The 24,657-nt window shown below is 37.1% G+C and overlaps 1 pseudogene; it reads left to right on the top strand.

The window, feature by feature from the left end:
- The first annotated feature begins 8,245 nt into the window (after nt 1-8,245).
- On the top strand, nt 8,246-14,284 carry LOC150001535 (small ribosomal subunit protein uS7m pseudogene; annotated as a pseudogene).
- Nucleotides 14,285-24,657: the final 10,373 nt, after the last annotated feature.

Raw genomic sequence — 24,657 nt, 5'->3', positions numbered from 1 at the left:
TACTGTTTTCCATAGTGGCTGCACCAGACTGCATTCCCACCAACAGTGCAGTAAGGTTCCCATTTCTCCACATCCTCGCCAGCACAAGTTGTTTGTTGATTTGTTGATAATGGCCATTCTGACAGGTGTAAAGTTGTATCTCATTGTGATTTTTATCTGCATCTCTCTGATTGTTAGTGATGTTGAGCATTCTTTCATTTGTCTATGGACCCTCTGTCTATCCTCCTTGGAGAAGTGTTTGTTCAAGTCTTTGGCCCATCTTTTAATTGGGCTGTCTGTCTTCTTGGTGTTGAGATGTGTAAGTTCTTTATATATTTTGGAGATCAGTCCCTTGTATGAGGTATCATTGGCAAATACGTTTTCCCATATGGTTGGTTTCCTTTTCATCTTGCTGATGTTTTCTTTTGCTGAGCAGAAACTCTTTAGTTTGATGTAGTCCCATTTGTTTATTTTTTCCTTTACTTCCCTTGCCTTAGGAGATTTATCGGTGAAAGTATTGTTATGTGGGATATATGAAATTTTTCTGCCTACGTTTTCCTCTAGGACTTTTATGGTGTCACGGCTTACATTTAAGTCTTTGATACATTTTTAGTTTATTCTGGTGTGTGGTGTAAGTTGGTGGTCTAGTTTCATTTTTTTGCACATTCCTGTCCAGTTCTCCCAGCACCATTTGTTGAAGAGGGTCTTCTTGCTCCATTTTACGCTCCTTCTCACTTTGTCAAATATTAGTTGACCATGTAGGCCTGGGTTTATTTCTGGGCTCTCTATTCTGTTCCATTGATCTATATGTCTGTTCCTATGTCAGTACCAGACTGTTTTGATCACAGTGGCTTTGTTCTATAGTTTGATGTCTGGTATTGTGAATCCTCCTGCTGTGTCCTTCTGCCTCAAGATTGCTTTGGCTATTCAGGGTCTTTTTTTGGTTACATATAAATTTTTGAAGTATTTGTTCTAGGTCAGTGAAATATGTCATTGGTATTTTAATAGGGATTGCATTGAATCTGTAATTGCTTTGGGTAGTATGGACATTTTAATGATGTTGATCCTTCCCATCCATGAACATGGTATTTGCTTCTATTTATTTGTATCTTCCTTAATTTTTTTCTTCAGTGTTACATAGTTTTCTAAGTACAGGTCTTTTATCTCTTTGCTTAAGTTTATTCCTAGGTACTTTATTTTTCTTGTTGTTATAGTAAATGAGATATTTTTTCTAGATTCTATCCTCATATTTTATTGTTGGTATACAGAAATGCCTTATGTTTCTGTATATTTATTTTGTACCCTGCTTTTTTGCCAAGTTTGCTTATTATGTCAAGTAGTTTTTTAGTGAAATCTATAGGGTTTTCTATGTATACTATCACATCATCTGCAAATAATGACAGTTTTGCTTCCTCTTTCCCAATTTGGATGCCTTTTATTTCTTTTTCTTGTCTGATTGCTGTGACTAGAACTTCCAACACTATGTTGAATAGAAGTGGAGATAGTGGACATCCTTGTCTTGTTCCTGATCTCAGGGAGAATGTTTTCAGTTTTTGTCTGTCGAGTATGATGTTGGCCTCAGGTTTCTCGCATATAGCCTTAATTATGTTGAGGTATGCTCCCTCTAGTCTCATTTTGCTGAGTGTTTTCATCGTAAATGGGTGTTGTACTTTATAAAATGCTTTTTTAGTATCTATTGATATGATCATGTGATTTTTGTCTAGATGGTGTATTATATTTATTGATTTATGAATATTAAACCATCCTTGCATCCCTGGGATGAATCCCACTTGATCGTGGTATATGATCTTTTTGATGTATTGCTGGATCTTGTTTGCTAATATTTTGTTGAGGATGTTAGCATCTATGTTCATCAGTGATATTGGCCTGTAGTTTTCTTTCTTTGTTGTGTCTTGACCTGGTTTTGGGATTAGGGTAATACTGACTTCATAGAAAGAGTTTGGGATTTTTCCCTCTTCTTGGATTTTTTGGAATAGTTTGAGAAAGGTAGGAGTTAGTTCTTCCCTAAATGTTTTGTAAAATTTGTACGTGAAGCCATCCAGTCCAGGGCTTTTGTGTGCTGGGAGATTTTTGATTTTTGATTTCAATTTCATTCTTTGTTATTTGTCTGTTCAGGCTTTCTGCTTCTTCTTGATTGAGTTTTGGAAGATTATATGTTTCTAGAAATTTGTCCATTTCCTCTAGGTTGTCAAGTTTCTTGCCATACTGTTGTTTGTAGTAGTTTCTTACAATCCTTTGTATTTTTGTGATATCAGTCGTGATTTCCCCTCTTTCATTTTTAATTTTGTTTATTTGGGTCCTCTCTCTTTTTTTCTTGATGAGTCCGGCTAAGGCATGTCGATTTTGTCTTTTTTTTTTTTTTTTTTTAAAGAACTAGCTCCTATTTCTGTTGATCCTTTGAATTGTCTGTTTAGTCTCTATGTCATTTAATTCTGCTCTGATCTTGATGATTTCCTTCCTTCTACTCACCCTGGGCTTTATTTGTTGTTGTTTTTCTAGTTCTTGTAGCTGTAGGGTTAGATTTTTTATTTGAGATTCTTCTATCCTTTTCAGGTAGACCTGTAATGCTATGAACTTTCCCTCAGGACTGCTTTAGCTGTGTCCCATACCTTTTGGGCTGTTGTGTGTTCATTATCATTTGTTTCCAGAAACTTCTTGATTTATTTCTTGATGTCATTGTTAACCCATTCATTATTTAATAACATGTTATTAATTCTCCATGAGTTTGGATGTCATTTATTTTTTTCCTTGAGATTGATTTCTAGTTTCAAGGCATTGTGGTCTGAAAAGATGCTTGATAAAATTTCAATTTTCTTGAATTTGTTGAGGAGGCTTGTTTTGTGTCTTATTATGTGGCCTATCTTTTAAAATGTCCCATGTGCATTTGAAAAAAATGTATATTTTGCTTCTTTGGGGTAAAAATCCTATATATATCAGTTAAGTTCATTTGTTTTAGTGTGTTGTTCAATGCCTCAGTATCCTTGGTGTTTCTTTGCTTTGAAGACCTGTCAATTGTTGATAATGGGGTGTTAAAGTCCCCTACTATGAGTGTGTCGCAGTTGATATCCTTCTTGCAGTCTTCTAGTATTTTCCTTGTATTTGGGTGCTCTTAAGTTGGATGCATATATGTTTACCAAGGTTACATTTTCTTGATAAATTGTTCCCTTAGGTATTATGAAATGTTTGTCTTTGTCTCTTTTTATGGCCTTTGCTGTGAAATCTGTTTTGTCTGATATAAGTATTGCTACCCAAGCTTTTTTTCATGTCCTTTTGCTTGGAATACTTTTTTCCATCCCTTCACTTTCAGTCTGTGTAAACCTTTTGCTTTGAGGTGTGTCTCTTGTAGACAGCATATATGTGGGTCATGTTTTCATATCCATTCCACTACCCTATGTCTTTAAATTGAAGTATTTAATCCATTTACATTTAAGGTTATTATTGAAAGGTATTTATTCATTTCCCTTTGTACCTGTGTTCTCTTCCCTCTCTTTTTTTCTTCTTTTTCTTAAAGCATTCCCTTTAGCATCTCTGCAATGCTGGTTTGGTGGAGATATATTCTTTTAGTCTTCCTTTGTCTGAGAAACTCCTTACTTCACCATTCATTTTGAATGAGATCCTTGCTGGGTAGAGTAGTCTTGGTTGTAGGCCTTTGTTTTCCATTGCTTGAAATATTTTTTGCCATTCCCTTCTGGCTTGTAGTGTTTCTGTTGATAAATCAGTTGATAACCTTATTGGAGCTCCCTTGTATGTTATTTGCCTTTTTTCTCTTGCTGCATTTAGGATTCTCGATTTGTCTTTGAATGTTGCCATTTTAATTATGATGTGCCTTCAAGTGGGCCTTTTTGGGTTCATCTTCATTGGGACCCTCTGTGCTTCCTGGACTTGCATGACTTTTTCTCTCATCAGGTTACGAAAATTTTCTGCCATTACTTTTTCAAACAGGTTTTCTATCCCTTGCTCTCCCTCTTCTCCTTCTTTTATCCCTATGATTCTAATGCTGTTTAGTCTCATGTTGTCCTGCAGTTCTCTTAAACCCTCTTCATTCTTCTTAAATATTTTTTCATTTTGTTGTATTGTCTGGGAATTTTTTTCTACATTGTCCTCTAACTCACTGATTTGATCCTCTGCTTCATTTAGCCTGCTTTTGATTGATTCTGTTGTGTTCTTCATTTCAGAAATTGTATTCTTAATTTCTTCTTGGTTCTTATTAATAGTTTCTATGTCCTTTTTTATGCTGGTGCAGTTCTCCATAAGTTCCTTGTAGCTTCCCTGCAATTCTTTGTAGTTTCCTTGGAGTTCCTTGTAATTTCCCTGGAGTTTGTCATAGTTTTCTTTGAGATTGTCAAGTTCATTTAGCTTCTTTATAACCATTCTTTTGAATTCCATGTCTGATAGTTGGCTTATGTCTATTCCATCTATCTCTCTTTCTGGGGATTCCTCTCTTCCTTTCATTGGGAGGTTGTTTCTGTGTCTCCCCATGTTGGGTTCTTCTTGTTTGTTTTTGTTTATTAGATTTGTCTGCTTTGATTTCCCACCTTCGTGGTATGAGATTCTTTATAGGAGACCTGGGGGATTCAGTGGTGCAGTCTCTTTGATCTCCTGAGCCTGATGCTCTTGGGATGCACTTTATGCCATTTGTTTAAGCTGTCTGGTTGTATTTCAGTTACACTTTGGTGGATCCTTCCCTCTGTCTAGTTGATTGAGAGTCACTTTCCCCACCTTGTCTTGAGTTCTTTTGTGGAAATGCTGTTAGAACATAAACACACAACCCAGGTAAGAAATCCACACCCTCAATCTCACTATCAGCAGCAAATGAGCCAGTATTAATATAAATGTAGAGAGGTTAAGACTATTATACTATAGGAGAAACAGATAAGAGTTGTTTTAAATGAAAGGAAGATGATTTTTATGAAGAAGATGATAAAATAATAGTAGTAGCAAGCAGGGTCAAGGCTATTCAAGACAGTAAGTAATATTAACACTGTATGTTGAAAAAGGGAGGGAAGAATGTAGAATGAAGTGAGAAAGTGGAAATGTATAGTATTAGGTTTATATAGCAGTTATATGCTATATGTTTAGTGTGTGAGGGAGGATAAACAAAACAGACAAACAAACGAACAGAAATTAAAGAAGAAGGATAGGAGGGAGAGAAGGTAGGAAACAGATTAAAGAAAGTTTGTTTTTTTTTTTAAGGGGGAAGAAAAAAAGGGGGAGGGAAAAAAGAAAAGAAAGAATTTTTACTCAGTTCAACCTTTGGGCACAGTCTTCTTTTTCTGGATCCCCCCTAGTCAAAATTCCATGGGTTTCAAATCTTTTCTGGCTGGCTGGCTGTGAGAGATCCAGCTTGATTCTGGGGTTGCTAGTCTCTCACTTGTGGGCCTGCTGCCATTTTGCTGTGACCTGCATTTAGGTGAGTCCCCTCCCCCTGGTCCTGTGGTACCCTCAGCCCTCCTCAGGCTTGTCTAGCAATGCTGTTCTGCTGGTGGGCCAGGGTGCGCACATGCCAATAGTCCCTGCCCAGCCCCAAGTCCTGTCTCTGTTCCTCAAAAAAAGTCTCTGTGTTGCCTTCAAACTGCAATACCAGCTCACGTCCTGCCTGTACGCCTGCGAGAGCCACCTGGGCGCGCTGCCTGTGTGCAACACTTGCCCGCCTGGGGATCTTACCGAGTCTGCAGTTCTGCCACAGCTTTCCCATATGGGCCCCTCTCCATGGCTCAGTTCCGCCCCTTTGTTTGTTGGGGCCCTGGTGCGAGTGCCCAGAGTGCAGAGCTGTCAGTGCAGGGTTGCCATCCAAGGGAATCCCCACCTAGACTCAGTTCATACAGTTTCTCATAGTCCAGGCTGTTCACTGTCTTGCCACACCTCCGGCTATTTCAGCCAAATCTTCTCGCTAACTCCCTCTGGGACTTTGCTGGTTGGTGCACCCTTGGCAGGGGGAAGCCTCCAAGCAGATCCCGGCAAATGAACTGGTCAGCAGCTGCCCCTTTTGGGTGTGGTGAGGCAGAGGCACTGGGCTGGGAGGCCCAGCAACTCAGCCTGGCGACTCAGCGTGGAGAACCAGTCCAGACTTTCTGCCCTCCTTCACGCCGCTTCCACACTCCCTTCCCTGTTTGCACTGTTGAAATCCGCACTCGCTCACGCCTCTTCATGTTTGCACTCCAAGTCCTTCCGCGATGGGAGTAAGCAGACAACACCGCCACCTACTCCGCCGTATTTTCCTCTCAAGAGGTTTTAGGTTAGATGGGAAGAACTTCCTTACTGATAATTTCCTTCCCTGATGTCTTTAAAAATAGAATAGTTCCTAGTTTGTCCTTTTTTAAGATGCAGGCAGTTAGAATACATAGATGGTTTCTCAAGATCTCTTTTAATATTAGTATTACTTTGTCACAGGGCTGTCTGTTTAAGAGGAAGTCAATTTATGTACATATATAAACTGAAGACAACTTAGAGGGATTTTCCCTCCAAAGAATAGGAAATGTTTGTTTTCCTTTTGTCTCCTTTTTGAAAATTATTTTTTATTATTTATTTTTGACTTTAAATAAAATTTTATTTTTTGTTATAGTTGACATATTAGTTTCAGGTGTACAACCCAGTGATTAGACATTATATAACTTATCAAGTGATCATCCTGATAAATCTCATACCCATCTGATGTCATACATAGTTATCACAATATCATTGACTATGTTCCCTATGCTGTACTTTACTTCCCCATGACTATTCTGTCACTGATAATCTGTACTTCTCAATCCCTTCACTTTTTTTTAACCTATTCCCCACCCTCCTCCTATCAGGCCACTGTCAAAGTGTTCTCTGTATCTATGAGTCTGTTTCTGTCCTGGTTGTTCATTTATCTTGGTTTTCAAATTCTGTTGTTGATAGATAAATACTTATTACTTTTTTATTATTCATATTTCTATTTAACAAAGACCTTTTAACATTTCATATAATAATAGTTTGGTGATGATGGACTCCTTTAGCATTTTCTTGTCTGGGAAGCTCTTTATCTGCCCTTCCATTCTAAATGATAGCTTTGCTAGGTAGAGTAATCTTGGTTGGAGGTCCTTGCTTTTCATCGCTCTGAATATTTCTTGTCAGCCCTTTTGGGCCTGCAAAGTTTCTGTTGAGAGATCAGCTGACAGTCTTATAGAAGCTCCCTTATAGATAACTAACTGGTTTCCTCTTGCTGCTTTTAAGATTCTCCCTTTGTCTTTAACCTTTGGCATTTAAATTATAATGTGTGTTGATTGGACCTCTTTGGGTTCATCTTATTTGGGACTCTCTGTGCTTCCTGGACTTGTATGTCTATTTCCTTCACCAGGTTAAGGAAGTTTTCTGAAATTATTTTTTCACAAAAGTTTTCAATTCCTTGCTTTCTCTCTTCTCCTTCAGGCACACCCATGATGTGAATATTGGTATTTTTGGAGATGTCCCAGAGGTTAATTATACTATCCTTAATTTTTTAAATTCTTTGTGTGTGTGTGTGTGTGTGTGTGTGTGTGTGTTCTGATTGTTTTTTGTTGTGGTTGCTTTCTTATCTTCCAAATATCTGATTTGATCCTCTGCTTTATCTACTTTACTGTTGATTTCCTGTAATATATCCTTTATTTTAGTTATTGTAGTCTTCATTTCTGATTGATTCTTTGGTTCTTTTTTATGTTTTCTATCTCCATTTTTTGTTTCCTATTGCTTTGTTGAAGTTCTCATTAAGTTCCTCTACTCTTCCCCTAAGTTCATTGAGCATCCTTCTAATCACTGTTTTGAATTCTACATCTGGTAGATTGCTTGTCTCCATTTTATTTAGTTGTTTTTCTGAAGTTTTGTTCTATTCTTTCACTTATGACACTTTTTTTGTCTCCTCATTTTGGCAACCTTGCTGTGTTTGTTTTTATGTATTAGGTAGAGCTGCTTTGTCTCCCAGACTTGGTGGAGTGGCCTTATGTAGTAGGTGTCCTGTAGAATCCAGTGGCACAGCATTCCTGTTCACCTGGGTTGGACACTTCAGGTGCACTCCCCATATGGGCTGTGTACATCCTCCTATTTTAGTTGAGCCTTGATTGCTGTCACTGTGAAGAATTTACCCTCAGGGCAATTGGTTGGGAGAATTGGCTGCAACTACAGCAGAGGAGCTGCTATGCAGGCATCAAGCCTTTGGAGCAGAGCTTGCTTCAGCAGCATTCTAGTGCTTGCTGAGTCTGTTCCTTGAGAGTGTTGCTTGTGGAGGGGGTTGGGTGGTAGTGCTTCGATGTGGTTTGAAGCTGTCCACTGGGTGTACTGGCTATGGAGCCTCTCGGGAGGTGCAGGCCAAAGCCAGCCACTGCCTGTGTTCTGCCCAGGGCCACTGGTAGTTCTGCATGAGCTACCAAGTCATCTGCAGATGGCTGCTACTTGTATTGGGCTTGGAGGAACCCGGGAGAGGCAAAGCTACAAACCAAAGCTGGTTTTTGCTAGTGCCAGGCCTGGGGTACGGGATGTGCTGAGGCCAGGTGCTGCTTGTTTGAGAAATTTTAGGAAAGTCTGAAGCATGCACCCAGACAGGCCATAGCAGGCCATTTGTATGGCCTTTGTCTCTTACAAGGCCTGATAAAATCTTACAAAACTGCTTTAGCAAGGTAATAAATAATTCACAGGAAATATACTAAAAGAGATTTAGGAAACAATTGTGTGATAAATATTTACATTTTATAGCACATTAAAATTATTCACTATAAATATTATTATTTTCTCATTATTAGATATTTGAATCAATCCTAGGATTGGGCCTGAAATCTAATTCGTCAGGTTGGATGATCTGTGTCCTGCACCATCTGGGCAAATGAGAATAAATATAAAGTAACACTGACATCCAGTGGATTCTATGTGTTACTGCCACTGTTTGAGTTGGTACTTAAACTCAGATCTAATTCTAGTACATATTTTACAATTTGGACTGGGCAGGACCTGAGAGTTCTTTCTTATTTTAAGAGTTCATTAAACAAAAGTTCTCAAATATATGTTAGTTCTTAAAATGATCATTGTATCATTGTTTTCTCATTTATTTTTTATTGTAGTAATGGAATGTGATCTGTGATGACTTGGAATTCGTTGAGCTTCTTTTGAAAGCTGTTCCATGTTAGCTTTTTGTCATTGCCCTGTGGACACTTGAAAGAACAATGTATGATTATCTTCCTCATTCACGGTTTCACGTGCCATGGTTTCAGTTACCCATGGTCCACTGTGGCCCAAAAATATTAAATAGAAAATTCCAGAAATAACCAACTCACACATTTTAAATTGTGCATAGTTCTGAGTATAATCTTGCCCCTGCTCCACGCAGCCTCAGAGGTGAATCACCCCTTTGTCCAGCAACTCCTCGCTGTACACACTCCCTGCCCATTAGTGCTCAGTAGCCACCGGGACTATCAGATTGACTATTGTAGTATCACAGTGCTTGTCTTCAGATAACCCTTATTTTACTTAATAGTGACCCCAAAGCACAAGAGTTATGCCAAAAAGAAGATGGAAAGTGCCTTTTTAAGTGAAAAGGTGAGTAGAGTTCAATGTGATACGTGGAGAGAGATAGAGGGAAGACCATATTCACATAACTTGTATTATATATATTGTTATAATAGTTCTATTTTATTATTAGCTATTGTTGTTTATCTCTTCCTGTGCCCGATTTTTAAATTAAACTTTATCATAGGTATGTATGTATAAGAAAAAACCATAGTATATATACAGTTTGGTACTATCCATGATTTCAGGCGTCAACTGGGAGGGGTCTTGGAATGTATCCCCTGGGGATAAGGAGGAACTAGAGCACTTCTATTTTTATTTGTTTTTGTGTTCGCAGGGTTCTATCTATGTATACCTATGAAGTCCAAATACTAATTTGGTTGTTCAAGTTTTCTATATCCTATAGATTTGGAAGGTGGGGAAGTTACTCAGTTTATCATATTGTGATATAAATGAGATAAAAATCTTCCTCCGTGATTGTAGTTTGTTAATATCTTATACTTTTGTCAGTTTTTTGCTTTCTGTATACACATTGTTAAGTGCATATAGATTTAAGGCTGTTTGATCTCCTTTTTACAATAATTACATAGTTTCTTTGTTTAACCCCATTATTGGCTTTTGCCCTTAATTCCATTTTATCTAACATTAATACATCTACAATAGCATTTCTTCTTCTTTCTTTTTTTTATTGTTGTTCTATTACAGTTGTCCCATTCCCCCCATTGCTCTCCTCTGCCCCGCCCCCCCCCATAGTCAATCCCCACCATGTCGTCCATGTCCTTGGGTAATTTATACTAGTTCCTTGACTAGACCCCACCTCCTTTCCCCCTTTTTCCCCTCCCCACTCCCCTCTGGTCACGCTCCTTGTTTCCATGCCTCCAGTTCTATTTTGTTTGTTTTTTTAGTTCATTAGGTTCCTGTAATAGGTGAGATCATATGGTATCTGCCTTTTGCTGCCTGGCTTATTTCAATAAACATAACTCTTTCCAGTTCCATCCATGTTGTTGTAAAAAGGAAGGAGTTCTTTCTTTCTGCTGCGTAGTATTCCATTATGTAAATGTACCAGTTTTTTGATCCACTCATCCACTGGTGGGCACTTAGGCTGTTTCCAGCATTTGGCTTACAATAGCATTTCTTAGGAAAGAATTTGCCTGGTATTCCTTAAATCTCTTATTTTTAACCTTTGTGTACCATTTTGTTTAAATTGTGTCATTTGTAAGCCTTACATGGCTAGCTTTAAAAAAATCAGAGGGTCTCTGTCTTTTAATGGTGACTTTATTCTCCTTTCATATATTTTGATTATTGATTTATTTAAATTTCCACCACATTTCTGGTTCATTTTTATTGTATATTATTTTTCCTGTGACCTGTTAGATCAATAATTTAAAAATTGTTCCCTTTGCCATTTTAGGATACATTATATTAGTTTTTCTTTTATATATTGGGTTGACCAAAAGGTTCATTCAGTTTCTTCTGTAAGATGGCTCTAGTAGCACTTACTTGTTTTTAACTTTACTTGAAACAATTTTGTTAGATTGTATTACAACAGCTGTCATATCAGGGTGCATTAAAAAAATTGGCAAAATTAGTGAATTTTTGTGTAACCATTTTAATATTGAAGATGGAAGAAAATACTCAATATTTTCTTCATATTATGCTTTATTACTTCAAGAAAGGTAAAAATGCAACTGAAATAAAAAAAAAGATGATTTGTGCAGTGTGTGGAGAAGGTGCTATGACTGATCAAACATGTAGAAGTGGTTTGCAAAGTTTGGTGCTGAAGATTTCTTGCTGGACAATGCTGCATGGTTGGGTAGACCAGTTGAAGTTTGTAGCGATCAAATCGAGACATTAACTGAGAACAATCAACATTATACCACGTGGAAGAAAGCCAACATACTCAAAATATCCAAAACAGGGGAAGAGATTAGTTAAAGAACATGTATGAATGACCCATGGACATGGACAACCGTGCAGGGATTGATTGTGGAAGAGGGGGCTGGGTGGAAGAGAAATTAGGACAACTGTAATAGAATAAACAAGAATAAAAAACTAAAAATAAAAACAATACCCAAATCAAGTATTGAAAATAATTTTCACCAGCTTCGTTATGTTGATCACTTTGATGTTTGATTTCCACATAAGTTAAGTGAAAAAAACCTTCCTGACTGTATTTCTGCATGCCCTTCTCTACTAAACATAAAGAAAATGTTTTGTTTTTAAAAAAAATTGTGATGGGCAATGAAAAGTGGATACTCAACCACACCAAAGGCTGGTCTTCATCCAAAGAAGGTGATGTTATGTGTATAATGGAATTGGAAGAGAGTCCTCTATTATAAGCTCCTTCTAGAAGACTAAACGATTAATTCCAAAAGCACTGCTCCCAATTAGACCAACTGAAAGCAGCACTCAATGAAAAGTATCTGGAATTAGTCAACAGAAAATGCGTAATTTTCCATCAGGATAATGCAAGACCACCTATTTCTTTGATGACTGAGCAAAAATTGTTACAACTTGACTGGAAAGTTCTGATTCATCTGCCATATTCACCAGACAACACACCTTTGGATTTATGTTTATTTTGGTCTTTACAAATTCTCCTAATAGAAAAAAATTCTAATACCTCAGAAGACTGCAAAAGGTACCTGAAACAGTTTTTTGCTCAAAATAATAAAAAGTTTTGGGAAGATGGAATTATGAAGTTGCCTGAAAGATGGCAGAAGGTAGTGGAACTAAATGGTGAATACGTTGTTCAATAAAGTTATTGGTGAAAATGAAAAATGTGTCTTTTACTTTAAAACTGAATGACTTTTGGCCATTCCAATATATATGTTTTGTTTGAGCTACTTTAATTAAATTATTCAACTTTACATACAGGTATATAACAACTCATGTGCCCACCTCCCAGCTTTTCAGAGTTTTAATAACTCTAACATTCAGCTGTAACAGCCTTAGATTTATTCAGTAAGAAAAGACATGACAGTCCCTTTGTACAACCCCTTCAATCTCATTTTTTCCTCTTCCTCTTGAAAGTTAACCTCTGTCATAAATTTGATGTTTATTAATTCCATGCATGTTTAAGAATTTTATTCTATGTTTTCTAGTTAAACAATGTATTTCAATAGTTTTAAATGTTCTGCTGGTTAAAACATAAATAATATATCTTATCAACATCATAGTTTTGCATTCACTTATGTTTCTCTATATACATCTGGTTTATCGTTTTAGTTCCTGAATTTGCAGTAGTATACCACATATATACATTTTCCCCTATCTTCTCCTGTTGATGAAATTTTATGTTTTTCCAAAAGTTTTCCTTATTTCAAGCAACATTAGAATGGTGTTCTTTTACATTTCTCCAAGTGCACATGTGTGAAAATTTCTTCAAAGCAACTCTTGCATTTATTTACCCCCTTAATAATCTTAATAAGTTATGTGAGTCTTTGCACAATTTTAAGATAACACTTAATTTTTTTATTTCAAATTTGAATAGTGGCAAATGTGATTTTTGTTTTATTGTAAATATTGATATTATAAAATACAACCATTCAGATATCAAAATAGGTTGATAGGCATCATCATCATCAATATAAAGAAACATAAGCTCTATCACTTATCATATAATAGTGTGAAATTTCATACTGTTTTTATTTTCTCCTTGAACTCACATTTCCATTCTAATCAACAGTTTTATCCTAATGCATTTTTTGATGTTTGAAAACATTTTCTCAACTGACCTATCTCATTTCTCTACAACTAAGTATAAATACAAATTTAAAAAGATTTTTTCCATGACTGAAGACTCTGAATGTTAAAACATTTTGCTCTGAACTGAGTTATTAGCACTATTAATGGTAATACAAAATTGGCCAAGCCAACATAATTATTTTGGTGAATAGTTATTTAACATAAACATAAAACTTTTATTAGAAACATTTGATACAATATATTTGAGAAAATAGTTTATATATTTATGAAAAACAATAGTTATTATTAGTAAGATTGAATTATGCATCAATTCTATTCCTGCTTTTTATTATTATAGTGTAAAATGCCGAGAATCTCATTCACATTAAAAAGTGGATGGGAGGGTGAAGGTAGTGTGAGGATGATCATACCTAGCACTGGGTGTACGGAGTGCTGTCCTGCAGCTTCCAGGGCTAAGGCAGGTGAGGTGGAGCCACTATGGTTGTGAATACAGGGATCCTCAGACTGACAAAGAATATTAACGCAACTGGCAGACTGAGAAAAAGTTTGAACGAGGAGCTCAGGAAGACTCAGTGTATCAAAGCTGCCCCAATGATAAAAAACAAGTTCTGTATTTGAAGACTTTTGATCAGTACATTCAGTAACATGATGGTGAAGGGAGGAAACAGAGTACTGGCCAGATCCCTTATAACACAGACTCTGGAAGCTGTAAAAAGGAAGCAGCTTGAGAAGTACCATGCTGCTTCTTCACAGGAAAAGGCAACCGTTCAATGCAATGCTTACACCCTCTTTGACCAAGCACTGAAGAGCTGTGAGCCTGTGATTAGGCTGTGAAAAGGTGGCCATTTCTGCCAGGTCCCTGTGCCACTAACCCTCTGCAGGCATCATTGCTTCCTGGCCATGAAGTGGATGACTATTGAGTGCAGGGAGAAGCACTGATGGATGGATGCTGATGCCAGAGAAGTTGTTGCGTGAGCTGCTGGAGGCTTTTCACAACCAGAACCCTGTGTTTAAGAGGAAGCGTGACATGCACAAGATGGCTAAAGTCCACCGAGCCGTGGACCACAGCCGCTCTTGGTAGAGGGAGGTTAGAGGCTCCAGGAGGAGTCCAGGCTTTTTGCTGCAAGAAACGATGTGCGCCACTGCTACAATGAAAAATGCATGCGATGAAGAGTATAGTTCCTTTATAAGGCCAGGCTGGCAGGCCTCACAGGACAGATGAAGCAGTATGTTTATTGCTTGTTAGTCCTTCCCTTGTGGACTAGAACTCGCTCTACCTGCCCCATCTTCTTGCAAGGAGGCAACACATGGACTTGGATTTTCCCCGAAGAAACTTAGGACCCGTTCAGCCTTCTTTTCCCTCTGCTGGGGGTGGACTTACGGGTGATGTGAAAGGAAGCATTTTAGTATCAGAAGGTTTATTAGAAATTTCTCATCCTGAACTGCATAGTATGTGATGCAGTACTGTCACTCACTAAAACCAACTGGAAGAAAAAAATTTTTAAAGTGGATGGGAATGGAGTATTTTGCTAAAACTATATTAGTTATTTGAAGTTATGTTATACTGAGAAAGTAATGTAATTATCTATCATAAACATTAATTATCTGTCATCTGACAACTCAGTTAGGTCTGCCTTCAATTTTATTAAAAGCAAAGATCTGGAAACAACCCGACTTGCAAAATATTTTGTGATACAGATATTATAGTCATTACTCTCTCAGTTTCTGGGAAATAAACCTACAAGGCTTTAGTGGAAAAACTATTAATTACACTTGTTGCTCTTTTACTTAGAGGCATCTTGTTTAACCAAATATAATCAGAAAGTTTTTGGAAAAATAAATATGTTATTAATTTTAGTACAGCTTTGTGAATACAATAATTTTTTAAATAAAATGCAGTGCTCATGTTTTAAAGATATTTTTATCAAAATCTTAGAACTATAGATTTATCTTAATTCAAGTCATTGAAAATGGCAACCTGAAATTTAATTTACAGAGCTATCAGCCAAATTAAACTTTCTGTTAGAGAAAGTGTGACTTCATTTTTAAAAATCCAAATAATATTAATACAACTTGTAAGGTATATTCTGAAAACCAATGAGAAATAAAAATGCCTTCTTCATTCAAAAACAGATTTTTATAGTAGGGCAAGTCTCCATAATATAGTTTAAAGTGGCCAGAGGCTTGTCATTGTATCAATCAGGATAAGCAATTTATGTGGTAGTAGGAAACAATCACAAGGTTTAATTAATTCATCCTACATGCCGTCTTGGATTAGCTGGGGGTCTGCTGTACATTATCCCCACTGTGGGGCCCAGGCTGATGTAGCGGCCTCTGCCCAAGGTGTTGCCAGTTACTGCAGCAAAGGGAAAAGAATTCTGAAGTGGTTTGCTCTGGTCATTCAATGCTCTGAGCATTGTTGAGTTAGAAGGGTATTTGTGAATGAGGTGGAGAAATGGAATAGGCTTTATTTAAAAATAGCTTATAGGAAAAAATAGATATGAAAATTCAAACACTAAAACTGATTTTATGTTCTATGACCTGGTATCCACTGGAATGCTTTCACGTGCCCTCAAAAAACAAATATTCTAGCTTGAAAACTAAGAGTATAAAGGAATACAATTAAAAGTAGAATTGCTGGGGTTAGAAAATTCACATCTTCAACTTTATAGAGTATTGCTAAATAAATCAGTTATAAGTAATTTATACATAATAGTATATATCATATATATAATTAATAAAGAAACATTGTCCTTGAACTACAGTTTAAGCCAAATGGACCTAACAGACATATAGAACATTCCATCTAAAAGCACCAGAATAGCCCTGGCTCATGTGGCTCAGTGGATTGAGTGCCAGCCTGCGAACCAAAGGCCGCTGGTTCAATTCCCAGTCAGTGCACATGCCTGGGTTGCAAGCCAGGTCCCTGGTTGGGGGCACACAAGAGGCAACCACACACTAATGTTTCTCTCCCTCTCTTTCTCTCTCTCTTTCCCTTTCTCTGAAAATAAATAAAATCTTTTTAAAAAAAGCAGCAGAATAGATATTCTTTTTATGTTTATATGAAACATTCTTGAGAATATGGATCATATTTTAGGTCATAAAATAAGTCTTAAAAAATTTAAGAAAATTGAAATCATACCAACTATCTTTTCTAACCACAATGGTATAAAACTAGAAATCGGTAACAGGAGGAAAATGGGAAAATTCACAAATATGTGGAAATTAAACAACACAGTCCTGAAAAACCAAGAGGTCTAAGAAGAAATCAAGAGAATTTTTAAAAATTCTTGAGACAAATAAAAATGGAAATATAACATATTAAAACTCATGATATGCAGCTACAGCAATTCTAAGTGGGAAGTTTATAATGATGAATGCCTACATTAAGGAAAAAGAAAAATCTCGAGTAAACAACCTAACTTTAAACTTCAGAGAACTAGAAAAAGAGGAATAAACTAAGCCCAAAGTTAGTAGGAAAAAGGAAATAACAAAGATCAGAGCAGAAATAAACCAGAGACCAGAAAAGCAATAGAAAAAATGAATGAAACTAAGAATTTATGTTTATTTAGAAAGATAAAATGACAAACCTTTAGCTAGACTAAGAAAAAAGAGGAAAACTCAAAATCAGAATGAGGAGGCATTACAACTGATACCACAGAAATACAAAGGATCCTAAGTGATTACTTTGAACAATTATAAGCCAAAAAATTGGTTAACCTTAAAGAAATGGATAAATGTCTAGAAACATATAACCTACTAAAACTCAGTCATGAAGAAATAGATAATCTGAATAGACCAATAATGATTAAGAAGATTGAGTCAGTAATCAAAAACCTTTCAACAAGGAAAAGTTTAGGACTAGATGGCTTTGGAGTATAGATAGATAGATAGTTTATGTAACTGGTGAATTGTACCAAACAATTATATAAAAATTAATACCAATTGTTCTCAAACTTTTCCAGATAGTTGAAGAGGAGGGAATACTTCCAAACTCATTTTACAAGGCCAGCATTACTCTAATACCGAAGCCAGGTAGGGATACTACAAGAAAAGAGCACTATAGGCCAATATTTCTCATGAACAGATGCAAAAATTCTCAACAAAATACTTGCAAATCAAATTCAACAGCATATTAAAAAAGATTATACATAATAAACAAGTGGAAGTCATCCCTTGGATGCAAGGATGATTCAAAATACACAAATCAATAATAGAATACATCATAATAATAGAATAAAAATAAAATTCATATGACCTGCCTCAGGAGAGAAAAAGATAGATTTGAAAAAATTTAACATTCTTTCATTATAGATACTCTTAACAAATTAGGCATAGAAGGAATGTACCTCATATAAAAATGGCCATATATGACAAGCCCACAGCTAACATCATATTCAATAGTGAACAATTTCCCTCTAAGATCAGGAACAAGATCAGGATGCCCACTCTCACCACTCCCGTTCAAGATAGTACTGGAAGTAATAACCAGAGCAATTAGGCAAGAAAAAGAAATAAAAGTCATTCAAATGAGAAAGAAAGAAGCAAAACTCTCCGTTTGCACATGATATAATATTACATATACAAAACCCTAAAGACTTCCCCAAAACACCTTTGGAACCAATAAATAAATTCAGTAAAATTGCAAGTTATAAAATCAACATACAAAAAAGTTGCATTTCTATAAACTAACAATGAAATATCTGAAAAAGAAATAAAAAGCAATTCAATTCACAATAGCATAAAAATACTTAGGAATAAATTTAAACAATAAGGTAAAAAATGTGTATACTGAAATTTGTAAGACATTGATGAAAGAAACTGAAGTAGACCCAAATAAATGGAAAAATATCTTGTGTTCATAGATTTGAAGAATTAATACTGTTAAAATGTCCATACCACCCAAAGTCATCTATAGAATCAATGCAAATTCTATCAAAATTCCAATGGCATGTTTCACAGAAATAGGAATAAAAACCCAACACCCTAAACTTTGTATGGAACCACAGAAGGCCCTGAAGAGCCAAAACAATTCTGAGAAAAGAAACAAAGCTGGAGGCATCATGTTTTCTAATTTAATTTTAAAATCAGAAAACAGGATCCTCCAGCTATAACTATATTATAAAGTTATAGTAATCAAAACTGTACGGTAGTGGCATAAAAATAGACATGTAATCAATACTACAGAATTGACAGCTTCAAAATAAACCCACACACATACAGACAACTCATATTTGACATGGAAGCCAGAAATACTCAATGGTACTGGGAAAACTGGAAAATCCCATGCAAAAAAATAAAATTGTATCCCCATCTTTCACCACTCATAAAAAATTAAGTCAAAATGGATTGCATACATAAATGTATAACTTGAAACTATAAAACTCTTAGAATAAAACAGGGAAAAAGTTCCCTGACATTGGTCTTAGCAACAGTTTTTTGGCTATGACACTAAAAGCACAAGCAACAAAAACAAAAATAAAAATAAACAAGCAGGACTATATCAAACTAAAACACCTCTTCATGGCAAAAGAAACAATCAACAAAGTGAAAAAGGCAACCTACAGAATGAGAGAAAATATTGGCATACCAGTTTAGCTTATAAGGGGTTAATATACAAAAAATATAAGGAATTCCTATAACTCAGTAACAAACAAACAAACAAACAAACAATTCAATTAAAAATGGGCAGAGGACCCGAATAGACATTTTTACAAAGACATACACAAAATGGCCAATGGAGGTATGTGAAGAGATGCTCAACATCACTAATTATCAGAGCAATGTAAATCAAATCCACAAGGTATCATCTCACACCTGTTAGAATGGCTGTTATTAAAAAGACAAATGACAATAATTGGTGAGGATGTGGAGGAAAGAGAACCCTTGTACACTGTTGGTGGCAATGTAAATTTATGCAGTCTTAATGGAAAAGAGTTAGGGATTCCTCCGTAAATTAAAAAATACAACTACATATGTTTCAGCTATTCTACTTTTGGGTATATATCAGAAGAAAATGTAATACCTGCCTTGAGGAGATATCAGCACTCCCATGTTAATTGTAGCATTATTTACAATAGCCAAGACATCAGAACAACCTAAGTGTCCATCAATGGATGAATGTATAAAGAAAATGTTATATATATTTTCAGCCATAAAAAAAGAAGGAAATTCTGCCTGTTGTAACAACATTGGCTGGACCTTGAGGACATTCTGCTAAATGAAAAATTCAGAGAGAGAAAGACAATTAATGTATATTTTCAGTTATATGTGAAATCTAAGCGAAACTCATAGACTTAGAGATTAGAATGGTGATTGCCAGGGCCTGCGGGGTGGGGGAAGTAGGAAGATGTTGGTCAAAGGGTACAAACTTTCAGTTATAAGATGAATTAGTTTTGGGGATCTAATGTACAGCATGGTGACTGTAGATAACAATACTGCATTATATACTTGAAAGTTAGGAGAGTAAATGTTAAATGTTATCACCACAAAAATAAAAAAATAATTAGATAAAGATTGCCTCAGCTGGTAATTGGGATTTGGAAATTACCAAGGAGGCATCATGTTGACTAAGAAAGATCAGCAGAGCTTTTGAGTGGCTGTTTATAATAAGCAGCCCCTTATAGGGCATAATTTGAAGTACATTGGACTGGAATACCTGATTTTCAATCTCTACACTGTTACCAGTTCTATTTCTGCTGCTACCTAAAGTCCTACCATTAAAGGTTTCTTCTGGAATCTTAAAGAGTTTGATTTATCAGTGATTACCTATTAAAATGAATTAAACCAGTTGTTAAAAACTTTTTAATTGGTGGAGTGAATTTTTTTTCAAATAAAATTTTATATGGGATGATAACAGATAAATTTTTTAAAATCAAAAGTGTTCTGGGTGATGATAGCCATTCTGACATGTGTGAGGTGATATTTCATTGCGGTTTTAATTTGCAGCTCTCTAATGATGAGTGGTGTTGAACATTTTAAAATATGTCTAGGAATTCAGATTGGACTTCCGGCCAAGATGGAGGCTTAGACGGACTCGCTCGGTCTCCCTCTACAACTAGAGAGGAATACAACTACTTCAAAACAAAAGATAACTAGAAATTCCAGAAAATAAAACTACACGGAAGCCCAACGTACAAAGTTATAAACCAGCGGCGCTCTTTGGGCAGGTAAGAGCGAAAGTAGGTGGTGCTGTTTGCGGTAGCACCAGGGACAGCGGCAGGGAGAGCAATCTCAGCTGCAGTCGAACCCCAGCAGCTCCCGACCCCAACGCTGGGGAAAGCAGCCACCACATCCCCGAACAGTGAGGCCCAGAGGGCGGGAGGATGGATCCCAGTCTCCTAGTGAAATAACTGCAGGAATCCATCTTGGACCCCCACCCCTACACAAAGCGCCACAGCGCTGCGAAATAGGTTGAGGATCACCACTGGTCGCTGGGCAGTGATGACAAAGCGCCACAGCGCGGCGAGAAAGGTTGCTGGTCCGCCGCCGGTTACCAGGTAGTAACCACAAAGGGCCACAGCGCAGCGAAAAAGGTTGCGGATCGCTGCCAGTCACTGGGCAGTGACGACAAAGCGCCACAGCACAGTGGAAAAATGGTTGCGGATCACTGCCGGTCGCTGAGTTGTGACAAGTACACAGGCACTGCCCCCTATAGCCGGCACAAGAAAACAAAATGCATCTGTCAAAATGAGGCAGACAACTATAGAAATCCCGGTGGCGCGGCTCACCAGGCAACAGATGAGGAATCTGACAGATGAACAAATAAGAAACCTGTCAGAGGCTCAGTTCAGGGCCATTGTTATCAGGTGGCTTACAGAATTAACAAAAGATCTGGAAAAAGATGAGAAAGAATTGAAAAACACTCATACTGAAAGGAACAAAACCACATACGAGACAGATCGTGAGGAAATAAAATCTAGAGTTCAAATCAACAAACCAGAACATAAAGAAGGAACAAACAGTCAACCAGTGCAGAGAGAAAAAACGGGAAGCAAGGAAAATGATGAGAGGATCAGAAACCTCTGGGACAGCTATAAAAGGCCCAACATAAGAATCATTGGTTTGCCAGAGGGCGAAGAAGAAGAACTAGAAATTGAAAAATTAAGTGAAAATATAATAAAGCAGAACTTCCCAAACTTGGGGAAGGAAATAAACTTACAGGTCCAGGAAGCACAGAGAGTTCCAAAAAAACTGGACCCAGGGAGAACCACTCCAAGACACATTATAATCAAAATGTCAAGAGTTAAAGATAAAGAGAGAATCTTAAAAGCAGCAAGAGAGAAGAAAAGAATCATGTACAAAGGGGTCCCAATTAGACTATCAGCTGACTTCTCAAGGGAGACCCTACAGGCAAGAAGGGACTGGCAAGAAATATTTAAAGTAATGAAAATCCAAAACCTACAACCACGAATACTTTATCCAGCCAAGCTGTCATTCAGAATAGAAGGGCAGAGAAAGTGTTTCCAGGACAAAATAAAACTGAAAGAGTTCATTAGATCCAAACCACTGTTATATGAGATGTTAAAGGGACTGGTTTAGTAAAAGGAGGATCAAAGCTATGAAATCTAAAATGAAAACTGCATCACCAGAAACAACAACAGAAGCTAGGGAATTGAAACAAAGGCAAACTAAATAGGCAATGAGAGTGGAAAAGAACTATAGGTATGGGGAGCATATTGGGGGGAGGTCAGCAGGGAAGGGGAAGGGGGAGAGGGAGCAAGATGGTATAGGAATTAAGAAACATCATAGGAGGGAATGGAATAGACAGAGAGAGGCTGAGAAGAACTATATGCACAACCAATGGACATGGACTAAAAGGGGGGGAAAAGAAGAGGGAGGGGGGCCACCGGGTGGAGGGGAGCAGAGGGAAGGGAAATTGGAACAAATGTAACACTGTAATCAATAAAACACATTGAAAAAAATAAAATGAAATATGTCTATTGGTCATCTGTATGTCCTTTTTGGAGAAGGGTCTATTTAGGTCTGTTGCCCATTTTTTAATGGGCACTGTTGGTGGGAATGCAGGTTGGTGCAGCTATTTTCTAGAAGGGAGTTTCCTTAAAAATTAAAAATGGAACTGCTTTTTGACCCAGAGATCCCACTTCTGGCAATATATTCTAAGAAATGCACAACACTAATTCAAAAGAGTATATGCACCCCTTTGTTCAATGCAGCATTATTACAATAGCCAATATCTGGAAGCAGCCCAAGTGCCCACCAGTAGATGAATGGATAAAAAAGTGGTGGTACATTTACACAATGGAGTACTACTCAGCCATCAAAAAGAAGGAATCTTACCCTTTGTGACAGCATGGATGGGCCTGAAGATTTTTCTGCAAACTTAAATAAGCCAGTCAGAGAAAGACAAATATTATCTGATCTCACTTATAAGTGGAATCTAATGAACAACATAAACTGATGAACAAAATAGAAACTGAGGCATGAACACTTGGAACAGACTGACATCTCTCAGAATGGAGGGGGGTTGGAGGATTGGATTGGAAGGGATTAGCCAAAGGACATATATGCATAACCCATAGACCCAGACAACTGTGTGGTGATGACCAGAGGGAAAGAGAGGTGGGGAGTAGGTGGAGGTGCGCAAAGGGGGAGAAAATGGGTATGGAAATAGACTTTGCTTGGAGTGATGGGCACATGATGCAGTGTGCAGATGATGTCTTGTGGAGCTGTACACTTGAAACCTGCATGGTTTTGTGAACCAATGCCAACCAAGTAAATTCAATTTTAAAAAGTGTTCTGGTTGAAATGGTGTCAGAAAGCCCTACCTGCTGAGTCTGTCTTCATTTTTGCTATGCTTTTTCCCTCCATAGAACCTCCTAAAGACCCTCCACCAAATTTTTGAGTTTTCCAGGGCACAGTTTAGAAAATCATCCACAAAACTACTGTCAGCAATCATTAAGGGAGGGTTATAGAAGTGTCTGACCTAAGGAGAGGGAAGGAGAAAAGGGACAAGATGAAAAATTTTCCTGTCTTTATTTTGGTGAACTCCAGGTTTCCTAGTACCACAAATGAGACTTGTTCTACAAAGTTTCTATTTCTTCTGGAATTGGCTAAGGTCCTTCCTTATTAATCACATCCAGTTACTAGGAGACACTTTAGGGCAAAGCACAGAATATACATGCCTCAGAAGGAAATAGATGACACATACAAATTAGGAAAATTTGAGGAAGATTATTAAAGGGAACATACAAAAAGGAGCCAATGGAGGAAAACTATAAGCCCTAGAGATAGTAGCAGCAGAACTGTTTCCCAACAGGCCTGAAGAAATGAAAACAAGGAAAGGTTTTGGAACTCCAAAAGAGAGAAAGTCTTGTCAAGCAGTCTTAGAAGGAAGCAATTACCTTCAGTCAGGAACAGCCAGAAAGGTGACTTTGCAAAGAAGAAGACAGGGTAAGAAATATCCTTACTTTTCTCCTTCTTTCCAGTTTCTTATTGACGTGTCCTAATGGCCAGTCCCAACTGGAAGTCAGAAGGTAAGAGGGGCCTATTGATGGAGGCCAAGTAGGTCAGCAACTGGGGCAAAAAGGAGGGTGGAGAAGGGGAGAGACTAGAGCTATGGGGCAAAGGGAAGTTATCAGAATAATAAAAACCTTTGGAGAATAAAATCTACCAACCAATAAACATGTTTCCGCTGCTGGCTAATGCAAAATGATGTGCTAGATACACCGTAGAAGAGGAAAGAATTCTTCATTTTTCTAAAACCTCCAGCAGTACTTCAGATAAGGGAACTGAGGAGCCTTGAGGTGTTGGGCGATGGAATCCAGCTTCTACAACTCTACTATGACTTGAGATGTTGTCCTCTCTCTTCATTCCATCAATAGGGCTTAGCAACCACCAACTAATTCCACAAGCTTAATAGTTAATATTTTCCCTGTAAGTCTCAAATGTCAGAAGTATAACATAGGTCAGTGCATCACTTTCCACTATACCCCATCCAGATTTACCACAGATGAAAATATTAGTAACTGCAGTGCTATAGCATGCCAGGGGCCATTAACAGTAAAGTTATTTTAAGTCATATGTATTATTAATACATATATTTTGCATATATAATTTATGCTTTGCACAGTATATATGTGCACACATATATACACATTTATTCATTAATCAAGCTTACCTAAGTTATAGAAAACTTGCAAAATTGACTAAAAAAGTAAATTTGAAAAGTTCTATTACAAGTAAGAAAATTGAAACCATGTTTGTTTGTTTGTTTGTTTGTTTACATTTTCTTTTGTTCACTTTCCTGCATGTGAGAGTTTTTGGTGGGGGCAGTAGGAGGGATTTGCTGGCCCATTTATTAATTTATTTTGCTTTTATTTTTTCCCACTAAAAATTTTTGTTTGTTTGTTTTTCTATTACAGTTATCCCACTCTTGTCCCTATTGCTTCCCTGCACCCTGCCCACTCCTTCTCCCACAGTCAGTCCCTACCT

This window comes from Furipterus horrens, unplaced genomic scaffold (assembly GCF_987537825.1).
Source record: "Furipterus horrens unplaced genomic scaffold, mFurHor1.1.pri manual_scaffold_9, whole genome shotgun sequence".
Lineage (NCBI taxonomy): Eukaryota > Metazoa > Chordata > Mammalia > Chiroptera > Furipteridae > Furipterus > Furipterus horrens.
The sequence above is the reverse complement of the archived record's forward strand: the minus strand, read 5'-3'. Positions and strand labels throughout refer to the sequence as shown.